An 11,637-nucleotide genomic window follows, 5' to 3' on the forward strand; every position below is an offset into this window, starting at 1 on the left:
TGAACAAGCACTGGGAGGATCGTGAACAGGTGCTGGGATGATCATGAACAAGCACGAGAGGATCATGAACAGGTGCTGGGAGGATCATGAACAAGCACGGGAGGATCATGAACAGGCACTATCATATGATCATATGATAGTAATTGCGTTCATCTGGATAAGGGGCGGTGGGGTAGCCTAGTGGTTAAAGCTTTCGCTCGTCAATCCGAAGACACGAGTTCGATTCCCTCATAGGTACAATGTGTGAAGCTGGAGAAACGCGTAATGTTCTTAACCAACCTTGCAGCAGACACCGGCGGCATCTTGGACATTCATAACTTTAGAGAGATCATGGTCATGGGTATGTATTATAGTTGTGTGTAAGTTTCTTTAAGATGTAGCTACCGTTTTCACACCCCTAAACAACAAGGAGAAACATTACTACAGCCACCAAATAATGTCACCTGTCCTTCAATTTTAATTTTAATTTAAATAGACAACAAGTTAAACATTAAAATGTGAGCGATATAATTTATATGTTTAGGTTGTGATTATTGTATAAGTGGGTGAGTATGGTTTTACACCTCTTTCAGTGATATTCCAGCAATATCACGGCGAGGACAACAGAAATGGGCTTCACACTATTGTATAAAAAATGATAACAAATATACACATATATGTATCAAAATTGGATTTAGATCATTATAGGAAATATAAATTACAAATAAACATTTATATACAAAACCATAGAAACAATTTTAACATGATCATAAAAAAGATATATAACTGCCAGTGCATCAAAGTTCTCGAACTTTAAAGGATCATAGAACACTTCCACCTATTGGCATTGCTCTAACACGGACAGGCATGTAGCTGTGCCACGTCCCGACACGTGTGGTAGTTGGCAGTGGACACAACGTCACAACTTGGGGCCCTTACGTCCGACACTGCCACGCCCCCAGTACACTGTGGCCCAAGAGTAGTAGACTTCACCGGATAGATCATGTTGAAGACTTGTGACCAGGGATTGACCTTCATCACCAGATAGTTGATCATAATTTCATGTGAACATGAAGATCGTGTCCACCAAGACTGCCTACTCCTCAGTATTGATCCTGAGACTGACGTCTTCCACCACGTATCGCTCCACATCGCAAGTTGTCTGGCAATGTGGCATTCGTGAAAAAAATTGTCTTAATCCGGAACAAGCCGAATAGCGACTCGTGTCCCTCTCATTGTCATTTTTGCGACCGGGTTCCGTCTTAGCACAAACGGGCATACCTAAACAATTGTCAACTCGTTGCGTAATGGTTAAAATATATTTCCCCATATATTACATATATTTCAGATGCAATTCAAAGCACATCGGGACATGCGGAAGAGGGATTCATTGACGAAGAACTTGAAATCATACGCGCATTCTGATTGGTTTGTCGTATTTTCGCACATAACATTAATCGATAGGGGGACGAGTCTTCTTGCAGGTTACGGAAAGGGGAGAGTGGTGACGAATGGCAATAAGGAGTAGACAGGGTGCAGGACGCCTCCTTCCTGTTTCTCAGATGTACATTGTGCTTCATCATCTCTCTGAACCTCCTGACATTGCTGATGCGGGTCCTCTGATTCACTGATTGAAATGGAGAGTTGCCCTGAGGCGTGTAGTTCAGAGCTCTGGACTTCCCCAGGGTGATGCGGGTCCTCTGATTCACTGATTGAAATGGAGAGTTGCCCTGAGGCGTGTAGTTCAGAGCTCTGGACTTCCCCAGGGTGATGCGGGTCCTCTCATTCACTGATTGAAATGGAGAGTTGCCCTGAGGCGTGTAGTTCAGAGCTCTGGACTTCCCCAGGGTGATGCGGGAACTCCCAGGAATACGTGTCTCTCGTCCTGGGAATGAAATACAAACAATAAGTAAAAGAGTACTGATAATGTCAGCATTAACACATACTAGTTTTGGTTAGTTGTTTCACGCCGCACTCAGCAATAATTCCAGCTATATGCCGGCGGTCTGTAAATAATCGAGTCTGGACCAGACAATCCAGTGATTGATATCATGAGCATCGATCCACTAATAAGCGTTTGGGGGAACTTCGTGTAATATTGCTAGTATATTGATGAACGTAGCCATAACACCGACGAACTCACACCCCAAAGTAAAGTAGATAAAATATATTTTAACTTCAACTTATTAATGAAAACAAATTATATTTAAAACATTGAGAAGGATCGACCTTAAGATATTGGTGTAGAAGTAAGTCGGACCCACGTTTGTTTGTTTGTTTGTTTGTTTGTTTGTTTGTTTGTTGTGTAACGCCGCACTCAGCAATATTCCAGCTATATGACGCCGTCTGTAAGTAATCGAGTCTGGAGCAGACAATCAAATAATTGACAACATGAGCATCGATCCACGCAATTGGGATGACATGCATCAACTAAGTCAGCGAGCCTGACCACCCGATCCCGTTAGTTGCCCACGGATCTTTCACTTTTATAATTCATTGACTTGCTGATAAGTACAGCACAGTTAGATCGATTACTCGTCATTAATGGACATAAATAAAAAGTATTTGTTATCCATCGGACTTACGTTCCATCGTTCATTGGATCATTGTGTTTATATAGCAGGGTTTTTTACATTGGTACATGGAAATATATGAATATGGAAGTAAACTGTGATTTTAAAGATTGTAGGACATTGACCATAAATTAATATCTACTGCCTTTTTGGAAGATAATTATGTTATCGGTTTGAAGAAGTTTCATATGTATACACACGCACACCCGACTGTAAGCGAAGGGTACGTTCTCTTTACAAGGGGATGCTTGGGCCAAAGACTATACATTGCACAAAACCCATTGTATCAAATTATTATCTTAATGATTGGATTAACTATTTGTTTTAGGTCTTATTATTTATATAGTCTCTCAAAGATATTGCCGTTGGGTTATAGTTATAGCACAGCCTAGAGCTTTGGCAGTTACAGTTGAACCGTAGTCAAGGCGACTGAAGCGGCCGGAAAATGCATACACTTGTGTGTTGGGAAGAACGCAGTGGCTTCAATGTTGCTGAATTTCTGTAAGCGATAAACAAAACCAGGCGGTTGTGGGAACAGAGACCCATAACAGTTTAAACCTCTTTCTTATGCAGTGGCATAGCTAGGGGAAATTAAAATGTTTGTTTGTTGTTTAACACCGCACTCAGCAATATTCCAGCTATATGACGGCGTATGTAAGTAATCGAGTCTGGACAAGTTATTGACAACATGAGCATCGATCCACGCAATTGGGAGTCAGCGAGCCTGACCACCCGATCCCGTAAGTCGCCTCTTACGACAAGCATAGTCGCCTTTTACGGCAAGCACGGGTTGCTGAAGACCTATTCTATCCCAGATCTTCACGGGCCGGAAATTATAATGTTAGCAGTGCATGGTTTATCTTAACACTTACGACGATTATCAAACACAAGGAGGCATGTACAACATATCTAAAACAGATATCACAAAAACATCCCTACCACCTCTGGACACAACACATGGTAAGTGTAGAACAGTCAATCTTTTTACACTTATCAAATTATATGTTATAATTTCATTTCATTTCTGTATATTATTTTACTTTACTTTACTTTCTTTTTTTATGTCTTTTCTTCTTCTTTTTTTTTGTATTCTTTTAACGATGTCAGTGTTTAAACACGGGTTTTGGGTGCTATGCTTGTTTATTTGTTGTTTAACGCCGCACTCAGAAATATTACAGCTATATGACAGCGGTCTGTAAATAATCGAGTTTGGACCAGACAATCCAGTGACTTACATCATGAGGATCGATCCAGGCCATTGGGATCGATGACATGCTGGAACCAAGTCGGCGAGTCTGACCTGTGTGCTATGCAGTAGCTACGACGCTGTAATAAGTTTCCTACAGACGGTGTGTCTGTTTAGCCAGCTGACGCTGTCATCTTGGCAGATATCCTAAGAGGCGACTATATTAGACCGGTTGGTCAGGGTCGGTGACTGGGTTGATTGCGTCATCATACACCAACGCCGTGGGACAAACAAATGCTCATGGTATCAATCACTGGAGTCTTAATCACTGGTGTCTCATCCAGACTCGACTATTTACAACCGGTCGTGATATAGCTGGATATATATAGTAAGGCGTGAAAAAACACAAAACAAACACATCTTATCACATCGCGACAAGCTGTAGTGAGCGAGGTTTGGTTAACGTGGCTTTCAGGGGTAGTTCGGCTGTATCACGGTGTCAGCCTAATGTGGGAGACATGCCGAACGTGACTCGGGTCGAAGACGTTTATCACTTTGGAGAATCCACGAGCACGACGTTGAAAAGCAAGGATTATTGTCGGTGCATGCGAGTGGGGAGTCTAACTCGGTGAAGACCTTGCATTTTTTATATACAATGTGTATCAGAAATGGTAAAATTAGTAAAAAGACACTTTACACACACACACACACACACACACACACACACACACACACACACACACACGATGACTTGGTGTTTTATATACTGGTAACACACACATATACTTTTTAAAAGCAAACTCTACGAATTATTCATTGAACACACACACATACCATTATTTCACACATATTCAGATTACTCAGATATAAACTAATATGTATACGTCCCAGCTACAATCTCATTCTTCGAAGTGCGTATTGTAATGAGAAGTTCGTATTTGTATCGATAGGGTATGACCTACTTTTCCAAGTATATGCAACCTTCGAACTACTTTGCCTTAACTCAGCGCTATAAATAAACACCTGTATTTCGCAATGCACATGCGCAGTACGACATTGGCAAGGGAGGACATATCCACGTGAAGTGCACGTGGTCTTACTGTGGTCTTATTGATGTGTAATACTTGCCAGAGATCGGTTGTTACAAATACAGATTGGACTTTTATTGAATAGAACAGCTGACAAAATATATGTAATAATGTATTATGGTCGATCTACCTGGCTCGAACAAGTGTGCGAAAGCTGCTTATTGAAAAAAGAGTACAGGGTCATATCAGAGACCACATAATCAATTATATGGTCTCTGGTCGTATGTGGCAATTTGAGTTCAGAATTGTGGTGTAATTGATTCAAACCATTACGACAGACAAGTCAAAAGATAAACCTAAAAAACATATAATTAAATCTAAGCATATGTATATAAAATTATATATATAGTCATTCTAAATTCGGTTTTGCCGCTAAAACTCTGTATACATGTATGGAGATATTGACCAATTGGAAATCCTTTTGAGAGAAAAGAAAATTGGTGAGAGAAAAGGGTTTGTTTGGTGTGTTGTTGTTGTTGTTTTGGGGTTTTTTGGGGTGTTTTTTTGTTCTTTTGTTTGGGTTTGTCAAACACATCGCTCTCCTACTCTTGAGGGTATTATATTTAACATCCGACTCCCGTTCTTCTTGAAAAAGTAAAATTTCAAAATTTCTACACAGATAATTCGATCCACGAAGCTCGCAGGTTCACTTATTATTGGGCATAACAGGTAACACAAAAAGCCCACGAATATCTGCTTAAGACAGATGACGACGAACCTCCTAAGTGTATCCCTTGTGATGAAAGGTTCACCGTCAAGCACATCATGCAGAAAGCAGAGGCATCGCAAGTCCCCATGATCCCCAGCGAGGTGGCCTAGCTTTGGTTACTGGTGGCCTATAGCCGGTGTTTTAAAACTGTATACATTATATTGTTATGCTCAAATATGTTTTATAAAAAAAATAACATACTGTTTGCTCAAATATGTTTCATCAATCTTTTTTTAAATATAACTAAATTATGAATATATGAAGTTCTCGTCGCTATATGGCTGAAATAAAAGTGATGCGACGTTAAATTTTAACTCACTCACTATTATTTGATTTGTTTGTTTGTATGTTGTTTATTGCCGCACTCAGCAATATTCCAGCTATTAGACGGCGGTCTGTAAATAATCTAATCGAATCTGGACCAGAAAATCTAGTGATTGACATCATGAGCATCGATCCACCCAATTGGGATACGAAGACATGATAAACCAAGTCAGTGAGCCTGACCACCCGATCATGTTAGTCGCCTTTTTACGACAGGCGTAGTCACCTTTTAGGGCAACTATGCTGAAGACCTATTCTACCCCGGATCTTCACGGGTGTATGTTCTCTAATTAACTAGTTCTCGTTTGTATAGACTGTCTTTCAGGCGCTATAATACAGATGATGATGTTCGAGCAGAGCCCTATGTTTCACAGTGTCATGAGAAATACAAGCTGTATCATGCGCACTTGGTACGAAAAATTATATCTACCTTGCTTGCTCATTATCTCATATCTGTTATACAGACACGTGCGTATTGCATGCAGTTGAACACAAGGCTGTGTCGTGTTGGTGGCCGGTGTACTGCCGGATGAGCTATCACCATATAAAAAATACACAAACTTGATGTTAACATTATCTCCATGTGCTGTAGGGTGGGATTGTGTATGTGATAGCGTGTCTCGGGGCAGGAACGTACACTTAGGTTAATATGGGGGCTAGGGTGTAATTTACCACATATATGGTATATTCATCTCAGTATGTTTAGCAGGGTTGGTAGGGTAGCCTAGATATTAAAGCGTTCGTTGTCACGCCGCAGACCCGGGTTCGATTCCCCACATGGGCACAATGTGTGAAGCCCTTTTCTGGTGTCTCCCGCCGTGATATTGCTGGAATATTGCTAGAAGCGGCGTAAAACCATACTCACTCACTGTATGTTTAGGTATTGGAGGTATTTTGGTATTAGGTAGTCATATAGGGTTTTACGACGATGGTAAATCTTCAGTTTATTTAAATACAGCTTTTTCTTTTTTTAATAAAAAAAAACTCTATGGCGAAACACATATATACCCTTTCATAACCAATGAGTAAAGTGTGTGCTCTACTTCGGTTACGTTGCATAGTTCTGACGAAAAATATTCCCATATGCTCCGTGACAAGGAAAACATTTCATGGTGTGCATTCTTTCCTTCAAGGCACGCCACCTTGTCAGAGTCATGCACCAGGTGTCCAGTGGACCGGAACAGCGACTGTGGAGGCCATAGTTTCGTGCGTAATTGTTTTTATCTGCACCTGTCATAGCAAGCGAAGCAGCCACAACGCATGTATCCCGGGCTGTTAGGTTTAAGATATCAGTCCTTCAAACACAGGAGTCCATCAGTGGGTCCACAACACTTTATTTGTGACGTAACAGTTACAGCATGTGCATAATCACGATTGTGGTGATGGGACAGACATGGCCAGGCAGCATATCAGAGGCGTCAGAGAGCCAACCTGCCTAGCCGCTGTCCGAGGGTCAAGTCCCGACTAACAGAAAGTATTCTAATTTTATCTCGTTAACTCACTGACCAGCTGCCACGTATCGAATACGATACCTCTCTGGTCAGCCTGCAGTATCCCGCACCTCATCCACAATGTCAAGCTTCAGTGACCAACCGGCCATTCTCTGGCACTAATTAGGAGCCACTGACCTGCACATGACTCTGTGCTGTTGGCCATAGTAAAAATAGCCCAGCTGGTGTTATAATTTGATTTGGGCAACGATGTGAATATTTATCTATATATATATTTAACTTATTTAACTCAGGGAATATATAAGACGTATATATATTCCCTGATAAAACCTATACTCTGCCAAACTGCCTACGATACATGCAGTCTATTTTGGTCACCACTGCATGGCCCTCGGGCTCTACGCTTGGCCTCATAAATCTGTCACATATTTTCGCGTGAACCAATCCAGTAAAGGATCTATATGGATAATATACGGCCATTTGTAGTGTGCCAGTTTTCTCAGAGAACAACGTCATTGGCCGCTTTCACAAGTAACTGGACTTACACCAGTCTCTAAGGCAATAAGTATGAGTTCATATATACTCACTGCCAAATGAAACGCAAACAAAAGAAACATACAGAGAAGTATGTACGTTAAATGTTTCAAATATGTACCACTTCATGACATAACTATCAGTCAAGTGTTACCACAGAGTGCCTTTATTCTTATCACGATACGATGCACGTGATTTCCTAACGTTACACACTAATCCTGCACGAGACAAATGGTGCATGGATCTATGTCGTCACATGTGATGCGTTCATGAGCATCGGTTCACACAGCATAACAGGATGTTCGTTTGTGCATCGAACGGATCTAATATCTCTTGATTTGGTTGGTTTGTTGTTTAACGCCGCACTCAGCAATGTTTCAGCTATATGACGGCGGTCTGTAAATAATCGAGTCTGGACCAGACAATCCAGTGATTGATATCATGAGCATCGATCCACGCAATTGAGATCGATGACATGCATCAACCAAGTCAGCGAGTCTGACCACCCGATCCCGTTAGTCGCCTTTTACAAGCATAGTCGCCTTTTACGGCAGGAATGGGTTGCTGAAGACCTATTCTACCCCGGATCTCCACGGGTCTAATATCTCTTGAATATGAGTAATTCTTCATATATAAACTAACATGTATAGTATTCGTGTTTCTTTTGTCGGTGAATATATACGTAATAAGAACATGTTGTCCCTGTAAGAAACTGGCGAGTACTGTCCGCTTATCTAGACGTGTCTATTACATATAAAGATAGAATTACTATAAACCCATGGACTTATCGTTCAGTACAGCCTTGGAACAAGGTTAACAAGTAACATACTTGGTAACTTGATGCGAGCATAAATGGAACTCGCGCCCCACGTGTGTATATTGTAGTGACCCGTAAAGATCCGGGGTAGAATAGATCTTCAGCAACCCATGCTTGCCGTAAGATGCGACTAACGGGTTCGGGTGATGATCAAGCTCGCTGACTTGGTTGATGCATGTCATCGTACCCCAATTGCGTGGATCGATGCTCATGATGTCAATCACTGGATTGTCTGGTCCTGACTCGATTATTTACAGGCCGTCGTCTTATAGCTGGAATATTGCTGAATGCGGCGTTGAACAACAAACAAACAAAAGATAATCTTAACTGATTGACGTCATCCTCGGTGGACCCCGGGGTGCGGCACTCTGGTCAGCAGCGTACTAGTGACATCATCGTAAAAGCTATAATTAATTTCATATATTGAATCAATCATAAATAAAAGCATTTTGATTAATATTGATAGGTATTGATAGTATATATTAACTCTGATATTCGTTAGGCAAATGTAACTTTCGACTATTGATATAAATACTTCAGAATCAATAATGCAACGTTGATGATTTTGCATGTCGTTTTTTTTATATTCTTCGCGTTACTTTGAATTTACACGTAGATACTGTTCTCTAAGACTTTTATGAACTGGACAGGGGCACGGGAGGCCCTGTCGTCTAGTCTAAGGCGCCGCGAATCGCGAAACCGATGATTGTGGGTTGGAATCCCGGTTCGTCCCGATTATGTTTCTAGGTTTGTCAGCACCATACCCGTGCTCGTGGGTTTCACCGAAGTGGTAAACGTCGGAGACCTGCATCACTTCGGGCTTTCCTCCCACATTAAGCTGACACTCCGTGATATATCTGGAATACTGTTAAAAGCGGGATTAAAACCCAACTCACATCACTGCATTACGTAGAAAAGGTTCACTTGTTAGGGACCGACCTGGGGGTGGCCTGGGATTTTTTATCGAGATTAGATATTTTGTTTAGCTGCAGCTAAAAAAACAGATATTTCATATTTAAAACCAAGACCCTCTATATTTTTTAGGTTAAACGCCTCACAACAATGTAACTTTTGAGACAGGCAATTTAAAAAAAAAATCGGGATTTTCTATTTCCTTCCCTGTCCCAATTTATCCTTGGTTGACAATGGTTACCTCAGGTTGAATCATTTCAACCTTGGTTACCAGAAATGTGGTAACCTCGGTTGACTCGGATAAATCAAGTTTTAATAATCGAACGCGCGTTGAATGGATGTTCCGAGTGCAACGCAGATATTTCATTAGACCTCGTGCTGCACGTGTAACCCGTGCAGAAGTTGAAATGGCTGTGCATTAGCAATCTGGTGACAAAAGGTCATTATCCGGGGCATGAATCTTGCTGCGCGAAAAAGTTGATCAGCTTTTTGTATCCTGGTAATGAAGTATCACGGGTTTCCCATCTGTGACACAACTTTTGTCGTGGCCCACCTTCGCAGAGATTAGTTTTGACCCGATAGTGTTCAGCCACATTTAGTGTTAATAAGCAGACTAGATGACGTGCTATATTGCGCAACATATATCAAGTACCTGTTCAAGGTTGTAATTCGTTGTAGTAAAACACACACCAGGAAGTACGGACGCCTATTTACATGAAACATGGACCATTTCCTGAAGCGCGGTAATTAACTGAATCGATATTAGGATTTGAAAATAGTTCCATCCACAAAGAGGAAGTTAATACCGCGTGGGGATTCCGGGTTAGAATTGGTCCTCGACAACCTATGCTTGTCGAGGCAACTTGATGCATGGGGTCGCACGATTTGGTGACTTTCTTGATGATGAATCATTGTGCCCGATTAATTACAGAAAATTGCAGCGTTAAACAACAAATACACACATACACGCACGCACGCACGCACGCACGCGCGCGTATAACAAGCATAAATATCTGGAAACATTCTTTGTATACGTACTGCTTATAACCTTATGAAATCTCTTGTTCATAATATTCCAACTATTAGACAGGGGTCTATAAATATTCGCGTCTGGACCAGACAATCCAGTGATTGACATCATGCCTATCGATCTACGAAAATGGGATACGATGACATGCTTCAACCAAGTCAGCGAGCCTGACCACCCGATCCCGTGTGTCGCCTCTTACGACAAGCACAGTCGCCTTTTACGGCAAGCATGGGTTGCTGAAGTGTAGGATAAACCACGCCTACTCGGTTTTGGTAAAATCGCGAGCGAGGGAAACCTCAAGGTTTTACATTTTCAACCAAAACCAAAGAGGCGTGTTTTATCCAACTTATGAACCGCCTAAATGCAAGAAATACCAAAACAAACCAACAAAAACAAAAACAAAACATCAACATGCCTTATAGTGAAATAATACAGTGTATCGCGGTATAAAAGGAATTCGCTCAAAGCGTGCGAGAGAAAAAAAACACGTGCTGCATGAACTAGATGGAGTCGTGACATGATAAACTTAACGTAACCAGCCCCGGTTGCTCAATGGTTATAAAACTTAACACGATTTATGAGGTTGAAGGTTCGATTCACGTCATGGAATTTTCATGTTAAAAAAAATGTGACTTTTAACCAATCATCAAACACAATTGTGTTCGCATCAAGAAGCAAGTTAATAAAACTTTAATCATAAAACCTAGGCATTACAATTAAAATGTATTCATCAGGCCCCGGGCATTGTTCATATTGCCTTCCTCGGATGTTTACCAACATTTAGAAGAACCTTCGCTTACTGTAGTGTGACGTCATCAGAGGTTTATAAGACCTATTCTAACCCGGGTCTTCACGGGTACTAAATTACTGATTATGCTGCTATGTACAAGGATCTTTTTCTAACAGTTACTTTGTCATGATGTCTGCATACAAAATGAAATTTAAGAAAATATATCTATACCATTACCAAATAAAAAGGGTGGGAGCACACACCCCTCCCCACCCCCCTCCTCTGGAAACAATAAAAATATGTT

Source organism: Haliotis rufescens, unplaced genomic scaffold (assembly GCF_023055435.1).
Source record: "Haliotis rufescens isolate VD_foot unplaced genomic scaffold, xgHalRufe1.0.p SCAF_25, whole genome shotgun sequence".
NCBI lineage: Eukaryota > Metazoa > Mollusca > Gastropoda > Lepetellida > Haliotidae > Haliotis > Haliotis rufescens.